The sequence below is a fragment of the Sinocyclocheilus anshuiensis genome, unplaced genomic scaffold (assembly GCF_001515605.1).
Source record: "Sinocyclocheilus anshuiensis isolate Anshui unplaced genomic scaffold, SAMN03320099.WGS_v1.1 scaffold280, whole genome shotgun sequence".
NCBI classification, from domain to species: Eukaryota; Metazoa; Chordata; class Actinopteri; order Cypriniformes; family Cyprinidae; genus Sinocyclocheilus; species Sinocyclocheilus anshuiensis.
Genome location: NW_015558575.1, coordinates 619992 through 634851, shown reverse-complemented (window position 1 = coordinate 634851; position 14860 = coordinate 619992). Strand labels below are relative to the sequence as shown.

General features: G+C 36.5%; 1 long non-coding RNA gene across 1 annotated transcript; it reads left to right on the top strand.

The window, feature by feature from the left end:
• Positions 1–10228: 10228 nt before the first annotated feature.
• On the top strand, positions 10229–14175 carry LOC107679686 (uncharacterized). The gene is made up of 3 exons (XR_001633080.1): positions 10229–10348; positions 13884–13958; positions 14102–14175. It is a non-coding gene; the product is annotated as an uncharacterized LOC107679686 (long non-coding RNA).
• The last annotated feature ends 685 nt before the right edge of the window (positions 14176–14860 follow it).

Sequence of the window (14860 nt, the reverse complement as noted above, 5' to 3'; positions counted from 1 at the left end):
AGTTGCATAGAGGTCGATGTTAGTTCTGAGAAAGCATCATTTATGTGAAAATGTATCGGTTGTCAGTTTCTAAATCCAATTTAACTAATTTTTGTTTTAGAAACTTCAGCTTATATTGTATTACATAGAATGCACTTTGTGTTCGGTTTTAAAGTAATTATTTAAAAAAAAAAAAAGAAAGTATGTGATTTTGGATGTAGTCCCACTAGACTAAAAGCCACTAAAAAGCCACGATTTGCTTGTTTTCTTACTGGTGGAAATTTATTTTCTTTTGGATGCATAGTAAAGTGGTACGCCAGTATTGTGACATGCTAAATTGTGTCTTCATAGCACACACCCCTTTTGTTATCTCGCCAGTCAAATGTTGCAATCATATAGAAATGTTAGCATTTAGCAAATAAATTCTTTATTTTCTTAACTTGAAGGTTTGTACATTTACAAACTGCTATATAGAAAAGAATCTTTTGACCCCACATTCATCACCATTTTTATTTAAGTGGAAAAGTCTGTCACAAACTCCTCCTCTTGTGTTGCACAAGGGCTTGTGGGTAATCATAGCCCGAACTGAGTACAACAGAGCCTGGCCACTTTTTCAGCAGCCTTGGTTCCACAAGTATTTTTCCCAAAGGGATTTTTCAAGAAGTCTTTGTTAAAAAGCTAAAAGCCATGAACCAGATCAACCAGCTTTGCGGTGAATCAGAACATTTCCACAACTTTGATTTGATGTGTTTGAAAATAGAACAAAAAACGAGACTTACAAGACGCAGATAAACATCACATTTTCATTTTGGGGTGAACTATCCCTTTAACAGCTTTAATGAGGGAAAGAGCTGCAATCCCATGATGCATTGTGAATGACATGAAAAACACAAAACTGCAGTATTGATTCAAGAATGTTGATTATGAAAAGAAACACTATGTTTTACATTTATTGCAAAATATGCATATTATGCATACAAATATTTAAGTAGTTTTTAGAGTTTAGGGACACTGACTATCAGGTCATTTGTAGTGCTTCATGCGCGTATGCAGGCGATTCTCAGTCAATTCTCTGATTGGTGGAAATTTCTTTGTAGAATCATAGGTAATGTAGTTTTTCACCAGTTGAAATAATGTGGGCTGATGGCTTTACCAAAAGCATATACCATCGATTAACCACCTCTGTATATTTTTAATGGTTTGCTGTTCAAAATCATTTTCCCTATGGAGAAAATGAATGGGATTTTGTAACTTTTGCACTCTATAGTAAGAACAGATGTAGGCTACACTTCAAAAATCCACCAGAAAAAGTAAAAACAGCAGCTCTAGCATACTTTTTAAATTCACTATGATTTGGGGTGCACTAATACTATTACAAGCTATTTAGAATGGAGAGTATGTGAACTGGGGTGCAAACAGGCCAGTGTAAAGAGGCAGCCTGAAAACGGGTTATTGTTTCTCGTGAGGTGAAGAGAGGGTAAACTCATGTCTCCTGGGCTCAAAATAACAATGTTCCTGTCTATTTACGCGACAGACAGCGGTTTAACACACAGCAGAGGTCAGGCAGGAGGCAAGACACTCACTGTAAACAGAAGAAAGTGTCTGTGTTGGACGGAGAATGGAGTACTACAGCATTTTATGTGTCCTGTGAGGCCATATTTCTTCAGAGCGGTCATATGTGGCCTGCTCAATGAAACTTAATGATAGTGTGCTGTCCACAGGTTCATAATGGTGAACGTGAGTGTATTCTTCTGCAATAACCACCGCAGAACCTTCTTAATATGTAATAAACCATAAACATGGAATATTTATATGAAATTAAGTATTAAATTCATTGGTGAGTTCCATTTTTTAACACCTCATGAAACCATTCTGGATACCAATTTCAATAGAAAAGATCAATTAAAAAAAAAGCTACTGAACATATATTCTTTTAAGCTATTGAACTTATTAACTGTTTAATTACTTAATAATAATTTATAAAAAATAATTTATTTATATAAATAATTAAATAACTAATTATTTATAATTATTAACTACTTACATCTCCAGCAATAAGGGAACTGAAAATACTGGAAAAACTGGGATCTAGATATACCATACTACTGTTGTAAGTGTTTTCACCCATTCTTTTCAAAGAAAGGAAGCTATACACAGTTTAGGGTTCAACCATATACTTGAATAACATTTAAGTAGGGGTCACACAAACGAGAGATCTTTAACCATATTGCATGTGTGAAATAACTGGATGATTTTTCACCTCTCCAACCAGTTTAGTGGAAAATAGCAAGATTGAAGGCAGACTGCTCAATCTTATACCAAGAGGGAGCTCGCTCTGGGGGAAGTGACCAATGAGCCAGGTGTCCAAGACTAAAAGCATAGTAATAATACAATACATTAGGCAGGCCTAAACCACCTTTCTCTACAGGCCTCTGTAACTTATTAGAATGTAACCGAGGTCGCTTTCCAACCGTTCCAAATAAAATTCTTACACATTCTTTCAAACTGTTTAAAATAGGAAAGTGGTATTTGTATTGGGAGAGACTGTAGTAGATAATTCAGTTTGGGTGTACAACTCATTTTAATTAGATTGACTTTTCCAGCCATTGATATGTGGAGTGGAGCCCACCTATCCATATCACAGGAAATTTTTGTTATAAAGGGGTCAAAGTTAACTCTTGATAAATCCTTCAAATCCAGGGGGAAATAAAATGCCTGAATATCTAATACCTTAGGCCATTGAAATGTGCCAGTATGAAAATCTGCTGCTGGGCAAAATGCAGTTAGTGCAAGAGCTTCTGATTTAGACCAGTTCATAACCTGAGAACTTAGAGAAAGAGGCAGGGTATAGATCTGCCAGGATCAGAATAACGGAAAGTACCTTAAGTACCTAATTACAAGTTAAAAAATAAATACATTTGTATTGTATGGAGTCAATGTTTAAGTTTCAGCTAAATATAGCATCGTAACATACAAGCAAACAGTCAGTAATACAGAAGCACAAAGAAACACATTACAAGCAATAATAAACGAAAAGTGCCTTCAGCTTTTTTCTCTTTTTTTTCTTCCCCCTCAGCATTATTACTCTTTGATTGTTGGATCTAATAGAACTAGGCATCATTCACACTAATGCACAGATCGATTTTAACATATCAGATATTTTGTCCCATCTGTTTACAACACCTTAGGACATAACTGTGTTTACATCATAAAAATCTTGAGTTAAAAAGTTTTATTTTTTGTATAAATATTTAGTGAATATATATTTTTTTGCATTTTATTTATTTATTGCATTACATATGGTTAACTAATATTACTCAGTACTTAAATATATTATTATACTGTAACAAGGACGCCTACAAATAAAATATAACTGCATAATTTGTATTGTAACCTTATTTTGGAAGAATGTGGATAGAGACGGACATCAACGTTCCCTTTCATTTTTGTTCTTGCTTTCTCTATTAGGTGGACATTTTGGTTGCCTGAGCAACAATATTCTTTATACCAGACCTGTACAGGTTACATCATGTAGTAACTTCAAAGTGCCATTTCTGTTTGATTTTAACACTTAAAATAAGGCAAAGGCTGTTTGCACCTCAGTGGCGTAGCCTACATTATACAGCCTGATTATCACAAGGACATATAGGCCTAATAAAGGCCTATTAGGCACTTTCTTTCCACATTTTGGGTATTTTCTTTATTTTTAAAATAAATGCTTCTGTAATATATGATAAAAAGAAAAGAATAGGATTGGAAAAAGGCAGATTCAAACTCATGTCGGTCACAATTCAAAACTATATCTGCTTTTCTTTCCCCACTGCTCCTGTTACCAGATACATTTCTTTTGTAATTATGTCCGGCTCAACCAGACAATAGCAGAATTAGTATTAGTAAACAGCCTAAGCTAACAAGGCAGGCTATTTGCACTTAATGTAAATGGAAACTCTGTTAAAATGACTTATGCCATCCATACAGCATACGACTTTCAAAGTTATTGGATGGCTGTTCTTTTCACACTACACAACTGTATAGCAACATTAGAAGGTATTCATGAAAGTAAATCTAATTCTGATCATGAGGCTCTCTTCTCTGACATTTCCCAGTTTCACGTTCCAGTACATGCCCAGTTCAAACCGAGCTCCACAAACTAAACCAGAGCTTCATGTATGTACTACTGCATATGTGCTTCCTCCATTCTGTTTCTGTGGATGTGACATTGGCTCCTGCATTGGACTGCTGAAGGTAGCAAACCTGGTTTTGGAGAGATGCTGAGGTTCCTGTGCATTCCTCAGAGGGAATGTGGTTTTGAGCTGTGACTCACTGTAACCCACAGCGCAGCAAACTCACTACTCATTCTTCTGGTTTGACTCATAATAGAATATAAGAGAATCCGTTGCTCATTCTAACTAAAATATAAAAGCCTGTGACGGGTTTGTTCGTTTTCCAGGGAACTGTTGTTGAAGCTCTGTAATTATATGGGAAGAGTTCCATGGTTAAGGGTGAGACTCCATATAGCATACTTCCTATAATATTCCCTCTTCCCATGAACATTTGTCTCTAGCTGTGTGTGTTCCATAATACACTTTTCAGTTGTTCCCAATGTAAAATTCACTCTGACTAGGCACAGAATTTAACAATTCTGGTTCATATTCTGGATTCACTTACCATTAATGAGACCATACTCTGTTCTGAATGTGTAACTTTAACTAGATCATATGAACAACCCATCAGTTATGAGTCAGTTGTTGTGTTCTAAATGATATGCTACTCACTGTGCACCTCTACTATACACTATGAATGTAAATCTACTGTAACTACACTATACTAAACACTATGGACCTAATCTAGAAGGTAGTGTCATCTCAAAGACTTTAGAAAAGTAGTGTCATCTCAAATGGATCAAATCAATTTTTTTTACAACATGGAAGCAGTCAAACGGGTTGTCAGTTGAAGGAAATGATTTCAAACACAAGTGATGTCTTGCCACTACACACTTAGCCCTTCCCCTTCCTCTACATAGGGAACACTGAAAAAAAAATGGTAACGTAATTTAACTGGTTTTATTCAAGTCACAAATATCCTTTAACATCACTGAATCAACTGAAATTCATTAATATGTAACAACAAAACTACCTTTATGGGATACATCAGGTACAAAAGGCTACTTTGACTTTTTTCACTTAGTTTTTTCCAGTTTTATTCCAACCTATTCTATTCTTAAGAGACACATTTGAGTCTTTTTGACCGATTCATTAAAAAAACCAATTCCAAAGAATCATTCATTTGGGAACCTGATTGCTCTTTTTTTTATTTTCTCAGTGCAGACAGTGAAGACAACACAATATGAAGATTTGATATCAATTTATTGTGTTTGTTTTGTTTTGTCTTTCTTATCACAATCAATATTTCAATGCCAGATTTACTAAGGGAAAATGTGCGTGAGACCGCAATTCCATAAAAGCGCCATTGGGAGTGGAAAGTTCTGCTGGTGATCTACATTACAGACAAATGTGCAAATAATTTCCATAATGACCAATACAGTCTACCAAAAGCAGCGCAAATTAGCAACTGTCACAGCTGCAAAATGGGTTAAGACATGTGCCGCAAATACCAGTAAACTGACTACCACAAATCTTTATTTAAATACTCTCCTTCCATAAAATTTGCGTCTGTAAGGGAATCTCTTACAAATGCTTATGCAATAAGGACAGCTGAAAAAATATGCCTTTTCATTTCTAGTTTTTCACTGCATGTCTTTAGTAAATTCTGTCAGTTGTTTTGCAATGCCAAAAGAGGGTTTGCATTGGTGCTGTTAGTAAATCTGGCCCTAAGTGCCTACATAAGAAACTGTTTGTACAAGAAAGTTTAGATACACAATCACATTACATTTAATCATTTAGCAGATGCTTTTATCCAAAGCGACTTACAAATGAGGACAATAGAAGCAATCAAACCAACAACAGAGCAAACATATGTAAGTGCTGTGACAAGTTTCAGTTAGTCTAATGCTGTACACATAGCAAGTTTTATTTTTATTTTTTTTAATAAATAAAAAGAAAACACGTACATAGAATAGAAAAAGAATAGAGAACGCTAGTGTTATAAGGTCATTTTTTGTTTTGTTTTGTTTTATAATAAATATAAAGAAAACAAGTAGATAGAATAGAAATAGAATAGAGAACGGTAGTGTTAGAGGGTCAGCGTTTTTTTAATAAATAAAAAGAAAAGTAGGTAGAATAGAAATAGAATAGAGAGTACAAGTGTTAGTGGGTCAAGCTTTTTTTTTTTAACAAGGAATTTCTACTGCTGCTGAAAAAAATTATTGTGTGCATGTGAAAGTCTCAGGTTTTTGATGTATGAGATGTCATTTAAGGTGATGTGTACAATTCAGACCATCAACTCACTGAAATTCAGTTGACTATAGTGTAAATTTAGTAGCGATTGTGGAAACAAGCTTACATTGAAGAACTGTTAATGGAACCAAACATCATGTTTAGAAAAAAATAAAATAAAATAAAAAACACAAAACTAGCTCTGAATAAGGAACTGGCTCTTGATTCCCACCCTTCTGGGGCCTTTATTAAACTTTTCCTTTAATCTGTCTTCAAATCCCACTGTGCAAACTTCAATCTTCCTTTATCCTCCATGTCAATAAGGCTCATGATGAGTTTCTTTCTGCCTCGGTGGAGTGAAATGAATAGTAATGCTGATTGGTTCGAATCCCATGGGGTCTCTGATGTTGTTTCCATCGCATGATATGATTATATGTCTCTCTGCTCTTGAGATCTCTAACTCAGTAGCGATTGTGGAAACAAGCTTACATTGAAGAACTGTTAATGGAACCAAACATCATGTTTAGAAAAAAATAAAATAAAATAAAAAACACAAAACTAGCTCTGAATAAGGAACTGGCTCTTGATTCCCACCCTTCTGGGGCCTTTATTAAACTTTTCCTTTAATCTGTCTTCAAATCCCACTGTGCAAACTTCAATCTTCCTTTATCCTCCATGTCAATAAGGCTCATGATGAGTTTCTTTCTGCCTCGGTGGAGTGAAATGAATAGTAATGCTGATTGGTTCGAATCCCATGGGGTCTCTGATGTTGTTTCCATCGCATGATATGATTATATGTCTCTCTGCTCTTGAGATCTCTAACTCTCGGGCCCCTCGGCTATGATTCGGTGGTGAGAGCGATCACTGTTGTCATTAACAAGGAGCCTCGAGATGTGAAATGTTGCGCTCAGACTGCAATGCGGGCAAACCGGAGGGGAGGCCGGGGTAATAATGGTGTGTGTAATGATGTTTGTGTGATCAGCGCCCACCGCTAGAGCTGCAGGCTACGACAAAACACACGCGTGTCTGTGTGAATGAGGACGACCCTCTAAACAGACGTGACTTCAATGGAAAAAGAAAGGCAGAGGCGGGAGTAACAATGAACTATTTCAGGCAAAAGACTTACCCAGTCAAGCATAGACAACATGCATCCTAATAGTCTGGCTGGCTAGGTTTGAATCTCTGAGACGAGAGGTCAAAGGGTTGGGAGAGAATTAAACTGCGGAAACTAAATGAGGAGGGGAAATGTTTCAAGATATGAAATGTTGGCAAATAATTCACTGCCTAATATCCCACAATCCTGCATGCATGCATTTCAAAGACTGGTTGAAAGAATAAAAATGGAATTTGAAAGTGACTGGTTAAAAGAAGTATATTTTCTATAAATGCCATTTATCTGACTCCATTTTTACTGATAAATAAGCATGGTAGTCAGTGAGTATTTGCTTGGCTGTGCTTAAAACTCACTTGACTTTGTTGTTGACCATTAACCCTGACAGCAATTCAGTTTCATTAACATTCTTAAAGTTTCCCTATTACGCCATTTTGAATTTTGCCTTTCATGCTGTGTGTATTGTAGCTGTCTGTGAGTCGACGGGAATTCGAATCCCACTTCCGTGACGGCTACACGTCAATGGGGAACACATTTTCATAATGCCCGACTATGTTCTATGTTGGCCGGCTGTGAACAACTTGACTCCGCTCGCAAACACTGTAGCTTGTTCGTGTGGTTAACATCATGTCGAGAAGACGCTGTGTCCTACGCTGTGAAAGTAAATGTATTTTCACTTCCGAATGAAGAGGCTGCAAAGAATCAGTGGTTGACATTCGTTTTTTCAATGATACCACAGCAGTACAGCCCCAATCTTTTATTTTTTTTGTGTTCCCCTAATTTTACTGATGACTGCACAACAGACTGGGCCGTCTGACCAATCAGAGCAGAGTAGGCTCACGGAAAGGAGGGGTTTAGAGAGACTGAATCTTAGAACTGCTTCGTATGAATCATTTACGAATCATTGAGAAATGCAGTGAAATTAAATGTATATTATGAAAAAACTAAAGCGTTTTTTGACCTTGCATGCATGTAAAGCTGTTGTAGGAGACTCCCAAAACAATATTAGGAGCCTTAAAAATGGCATAATAGGAGCACTAGAGGTTTATGTCTTTTTGTGGACAAAACAGTCTGGAATTTGTTTGAGAGAGCTCAAAGTGTCTTGTAGAAATTGAAATCAGGCCTTTCTTGTTAACACATTAGATATCTTAATAAGTGTTTACGCAGATGTGCGGAATGTCCCATCTCTAGACACTCCGCCTTTAAGAACACAAGACAGTGAAGTAATAGATCACAAAATTCAATTGAACACAACTGCTTCCACTGAATACAAAGAGAGAAATTTTGAAGAATACTGATGCTGCTTTTTATAATAAAATAAGAGTGAATCGGTTTAGGTGCTTTTAAGCTTCAAAATGACACAAAAAGCACTATTAAAAAGTTTTACTTTAGGCCTTTATAAGCCATACAATGGCTTTCTGTAAATGATCAGAGGAATTTCATTTTTGAGTGAAATGCTGCTTTAACGTTAAACATGCTCTTGGTTTGGTCACACTCATGTCTGTTATATTGGCTTTGTGACTGATGTCATGGGAAGTCAGACTGATTTCCATGAATAGTTCATTAAAAAAAAAAAAAACGTTACAAGAGGCTGTCCAAAATGCTGGTACTTAAGTTTTTTTTAATTTTATTCTCAACATTTCTGATGAAGCTTGATGTAGGCATATCTTTTTATTATATTTTTTCCTCACAAATGTTTTATTATTAAGGGTTTATTGTAATTTCATGTGTCACACACTGCAAAAAGTGGTAACCTGCAATTGTTACTTTAAAGAGATATTTATACCTGATTTAACATAAAGTCGTTTTTGAGGTATAGATTAATATATTTAGGTTGATTCAGCTATATTAAAAAACATAAATTTTTGACTTCAATAAATGCAGTTAATTTTTTTCATTTCAGTCAAGTTTGTAAATGGTTCAATCTCTTGCCTAATAAATGTCTCTTGGTTTTTGCATGTTTGTCAACCATAAACATAATTCCACTACTTTTTTTGCTATTAAAGTCGGAAATGTAAAGTCCGATGAAAATGTGTGATTTCTTGAACCGGTTCATTAGATTCATTGAAAAGATCCGAATAAAAAACAATCGAACATTGCTAGGACTCAGTAGGGGTTGCACCGACTAATCGACTAGTCGACTTCAATGCTTCAGCGCGGAAATGTATTGTCAACACTGTTCTGTGATTTCTCAATAAAATAGCTTGGAAACTGAAAAGTTCAAGCACATATTTCCTAATAACTAAATTCCACAGCTTCACTACTAGTAGAGAGACGCTGCCAGGTAGAATTAATTCACACACGCAATCGCTCTCACTAGTGCATTCATATTAATGTAATCTTTACTGTGCTACTTTATCTGTATCTGATTTAGAACGAGCAGAAATCTGTGAGAAATATAACGACTTAAAGACAAAAGAACTGATAAAAAAGCTGTTATAGGAGCAACAGCCGTGTGGGCAGCACTGTGTCATATGCCATAGCTGTGCACAAGCTGTTTATCACAGCTCCAGACTTATTTGTTCATTAATGACGTCATCAGCGACTAGTCGACTTCAACTCGACTTTCATCACATAAAAGTCGACTTCAAAAAATCAGAAGTCGTTCAACCCCTCGGACACAGTAGAAGGAAACAGTGCGTGAAGTGACATTACTCACGTGAACTGCTCTAAAGCTGGATAATAAGTGAATAACTTCAGCAGGAATGTGAATAACAACTAGTACTCTGTTTTAGAGAGAGTTTGGAGAGGGTGGAGGCGTGGTTTCAGGGCTCCTGATATTCATGTGGCGTTCTGCGCGCGAAGATAACGACATGCACTTGCGCTGGAAGATTATGTCATATTGAAGGATTTTGTTGTCTGAAGATAATATTGTCTAATGACAGTTATTAATTGCCAAATAGTTGTCTTCATTCCAGCCGCGGTGAGTGGATAACTTTTCTTAATATTTCCATGATGCGTTTGATATCTAGTGTAAATGCTGTGAAATTTGAGGTTGAAACTGTCAAAGTTGAGCGTAACAGACGTTTGTGTTACTTACATTTATTTTTTGTCGAATGTAGATTATATTTTAGTTTGTATATATTATCCAAAAAACCATCAGCATTGGTAAGGAGACAACTAACTGTTAGATGCATGTCACAATATTATGAAACAGTGCGCGTCAGGCTCAAGAGGATAGTGTAGTAGCATCATTCTTACAACATGAATATGCATAATCATTTCCCCACGAATCTCACTTTCTCTGCCATTGTATTTACTATAGATACAAAACAATACCGAGCTCTTATTTTTCTTACGTGTCTCTTCATTTTCTCTGTTACTGTAAGAATATGGCACATCATTGACACAGTGGCCCCAAAATATTTGGACACTTAAGCAACAGTTAAAAAGGTATGATTTTTATTTAATTGGAAATACCAAGTGGTAATTATTTTAAAGAAACATAGCACAAACACCCCTACAGTATAATATTTCCAAAAGGATGCTTGTTTTGGAAGATATACTTTTCAAAATGAAGACTGAAGTATTTAGACACTTTCTGGTTTTCAAACTGAAAGGGATAGTTCTCCCAAAAATGAAAATTCTGTCATCATACTCGCACTTATGTTGTTCCAAATTTGTATGGGTTTGTTTTTTCTGTTGAACACAGAAGAAGATGTTTTGAAGAATGAACAACATGAGGGTGAGTAAATGATGACAGAGTGAACTATCCCTTAGAAGTGTGCATTTTTTATTTTTTAAATGCTCTGTTTCTTTGAGCAGCCAGATCAGCACATTATAGCAACGTTAGCTCAACCGATGGTGTGAGATTTGGGCGGGACTAACTGTTTGCCTAGCCAATGGCCAACGGGAGTGTTTGGGAAACCTGTTTGGAAACATTTGGTCAGTCATATTTGTCATTTACTAAATTTGATGAAGAACCTTTCCATTGCTGACAAATGACAATGTAGTCCCACATTCTGTAGATATACAGAAAGAGCACTGAGAGCTCAGTTTAAAATGTCTCAGATTAAAATGTTCTGGTCCTCTCCCAGCTGCCTCAATATTAAATAAAAATATAATGTTAATGAAATTTTCCTCGGTTTGTTGTAATGATAGCTAATTAGCGATGCTGAGCAGTATAATCTCCACCCATATGTTCTTTAATAGCAGGGGCCTTAAGTTAATAGGACAAACCTATTAATGATTTAATAGGCATATTGCTCACGAAGAGTCTTCATGCCTCTTTATTGTGTCTTCAAGAGTCTTAACCACCCCCCATCTCCAGGCTGTGTGTGTGTGTGCGCGCGCACTTCTTTGTTGTCGCTGCCTCATAGTGTTTGTTAAGGATCTCAAGATCTCAAAGAGCATCCAAAGACCAGCTGGATTCCCAGAGTGTGCTGAGATGAATTGGGCTCAGAACATCAGCTGCAGACTCTTCTATCACGAATAAAGCCATGGATTTGGTAGAGGAAGCTCATCTCAGAACAGTATACAAGCGTCTTCAGCAGCAGCAGAATGTTTATACCATGTGGCTCTGTCATGGAAACACTACCCCATAATCACCAGCACACACTCCTCCGGCATCCAACCAAACTGTCTTTTTGATCAGAGTGGCCACATCATAATGGAATGTGCACTCTGATATATTTTGAGCTGTAATTGGAGTTTTGCCTATGACGGTATGCATCAGAAATACTATATTTGGCATAATCTTCTAAAAATGTTTGGTTAAAGGGACAGTTCACCCAAAAAATGAAAATTCTGTCATCATTTACTCACCCTCAAGTTGTTCCAAACCTGTGTGAGTTTCTTTCTTTCTTCTGTTGAACAGATATTTTAAAGAATATTGGTAAGCAAACAGTTGCTGGTATAGCCGCTGACTTCCATAACAGTGAAAAACTACCTATAAATACCTATAAAGGTCAAAATACCTTCTTTTTTCTGTTCAAAAGAAATGTAGTTCATGCAGGTTTGTAAAAATGTGAGGGGGTGAGTAAATAGATGGCAACCTTCTGGGTGAATTATTTAAGCAGGCTTATGTTGTTTTCAGACCTAAAGGTTAAAAGGATGAAAAAAAGTTTTTCAGTCAGTAAAGATGCACTCTGGATATTTAAGGGAATAGTTCACCCAAAAATGAAAATCCATCATCATTTATTCACACTTATATTGTAACAAACCCATACGGCTTTGGAAAAAGACCGTTCTGTAGAACTACAGTAGACAGTGACCCGGGGCTAACAAGTTCTATAAAAATATCATAAATATAGTTCATACAACTTGTGCATGTTATTCCAAGTGTTCCTACTTCATATGGTAGCTTTGTATGAGGAACAGATTGATTAAAATAGTTAGGTCAATGACATATGCTTATTATTTGTCTAGATTTTTTAATTGATTTAAAACTAAAAATAAAAAAATGCAGTGATTATACACCTCTTCAATGATGAAAATTAATGTAGTTTTTTTTTTAGAGCATAAAGTAAAACATTTTGGATGATACAACTGTCCTGATATCATAATGAAGTTCAAGTTGTAAAATGTATGCTGAGTTCCATTTACCTCAGAAGTATGATGTCGGAGTTGGGAATGACGTCACATCCGAGTTGACCGTGTTCCAGAAAACCAAGACGGACAAGTCCAATATAGCAATACCAGTCGATAAAAACAGATATAAAAGAGGTATCACATCCACATATTGGATAGTACTGTGTGCACCACTGAGTTTAGTGAGACACAGACAAACAGAAGTGCTAATAACAATATATTACTAGTTGCTTATATATTAATTGTTGTAGTTCCTGCAAGTTTCTGAGTCGGAACTCGACTTGAGTAGGCATTCCAGTCAAAAGTTTGTACTGAGAACTCGGAACTTCTGACTTCAAATCGCATTCCCACATGCGTGTATTCACACTTGGCTCTTTACAATGCATTAATCCCAGTATGACATAATTGGTTCTCGTAAGTGATCGTGATGCATTCTCATTTCCCTTTTGGTATAGAAGCCTCATGCCTACTGCAGTCACTACACACTAAATTTACAGCTGACTAGCAGTTTGATTCCATCTTTTGATTGTGACAAATTAGCTCTGTTGTTTGATTTCAGTTGAGTGTAAGAGCCAGGTAACTGCGCCTGGACATCTGGCAGTGTGGCAATTGCATGCCAAGTTTATTCAGTGACGCTAATGCACCTGATAATTGTTGGTAAATTGTAAGCACATGGAGCTGCAGTGAAGAAACGTAATGCTGAGTTTGGTCTAACGTTTCTGAGGTTGAATTCTGTCCAAGCGTCATTTGGGCTTGTAATGTCTTTGTGCATCTGATCTCTGTCCAAAGTGTCACAGTGTCTTCCACTGCGTGAGTGACAACCAAGCAAGCGGCACGAATGGAAATGATTATAACTGTTTGAAAAATGATATTGCTATTTATGCTCTGCCTGCTAATTCATTAGTTATGGTTTTTGTTTTCGGACCTAGATTTTACTTTGGACATCAAGTAGCAACCCAACACTACCAAAATCATCAAAAATGTTCTAAAAATCTCAATAAATGGTAAGCTTTTTCTCCTCCATTTTCAAAAGTTCATAAGTCAATTTATTTTGCTATCATAAACATGCATGCTTATATAAATAATTTTTAATAGCATTTAATATCGTTTCCCTGCTGTATATAACTCTGTATAAAATCCTCCTCAGAACTGAGCTTCAGTTGGTTTTTGGGTCATGAACCACCACTTGAGGACCAGTCTGCTATCACACCTGTCCCAATTAACACAGCCTACTTGATGGGTCAGGAATAACCCTTCTTGTATCAAAGCTAGGTAAAATTAGATAGCGCTTGTTTGTTTGTAATAATGTGGCATTCTCTGGTGACTAGGGATGTAACGATTAACCGCGAGCCGGTTGAAAATCGATTCAAATACGTGACGATTCAAATCGGTTGAGATGCTAAACAAATCGCGATTCAATTAGGGGCAGGAGTTTATATGAATGCATGTCTGAGTGGAACTTACTGTCTTTAGAAATGTTTAGATGGTATTTTTTCTTTTCATCTTGCCTCTGTATAATGCATATTAAAGTTCATAAGTGCAGCGCTGCTTTGTTTACAGCGGAAACCAAGGAAACGCTTTAAGCGCCACCTGCTGGCAGAGAGTGAATCTGCGTCTAGTTCAGCTCGTCTGCTGTTTCGGAATCGAATCGAATCGTGAGTTGAGTGAATCGTTACATCTCTACTGGTGACCTTTTGAGCTGCAGAGTTCACGCCGCCTTTCCGCTAGAATACTGATGAAGCATTGTGAGCTCTCAGCTGCAAAGGTCATATTACAATGATCGCAAGGGTGGTGGATTTGTCATTGTCTTATTGATTTAACAGCACACACATTATTATTAGTCTGCGTTTGAGCAAGGTTTGAAGTTTTTTTCCCCCTTGTGAAAAATAAGTACATTTTAGCATAC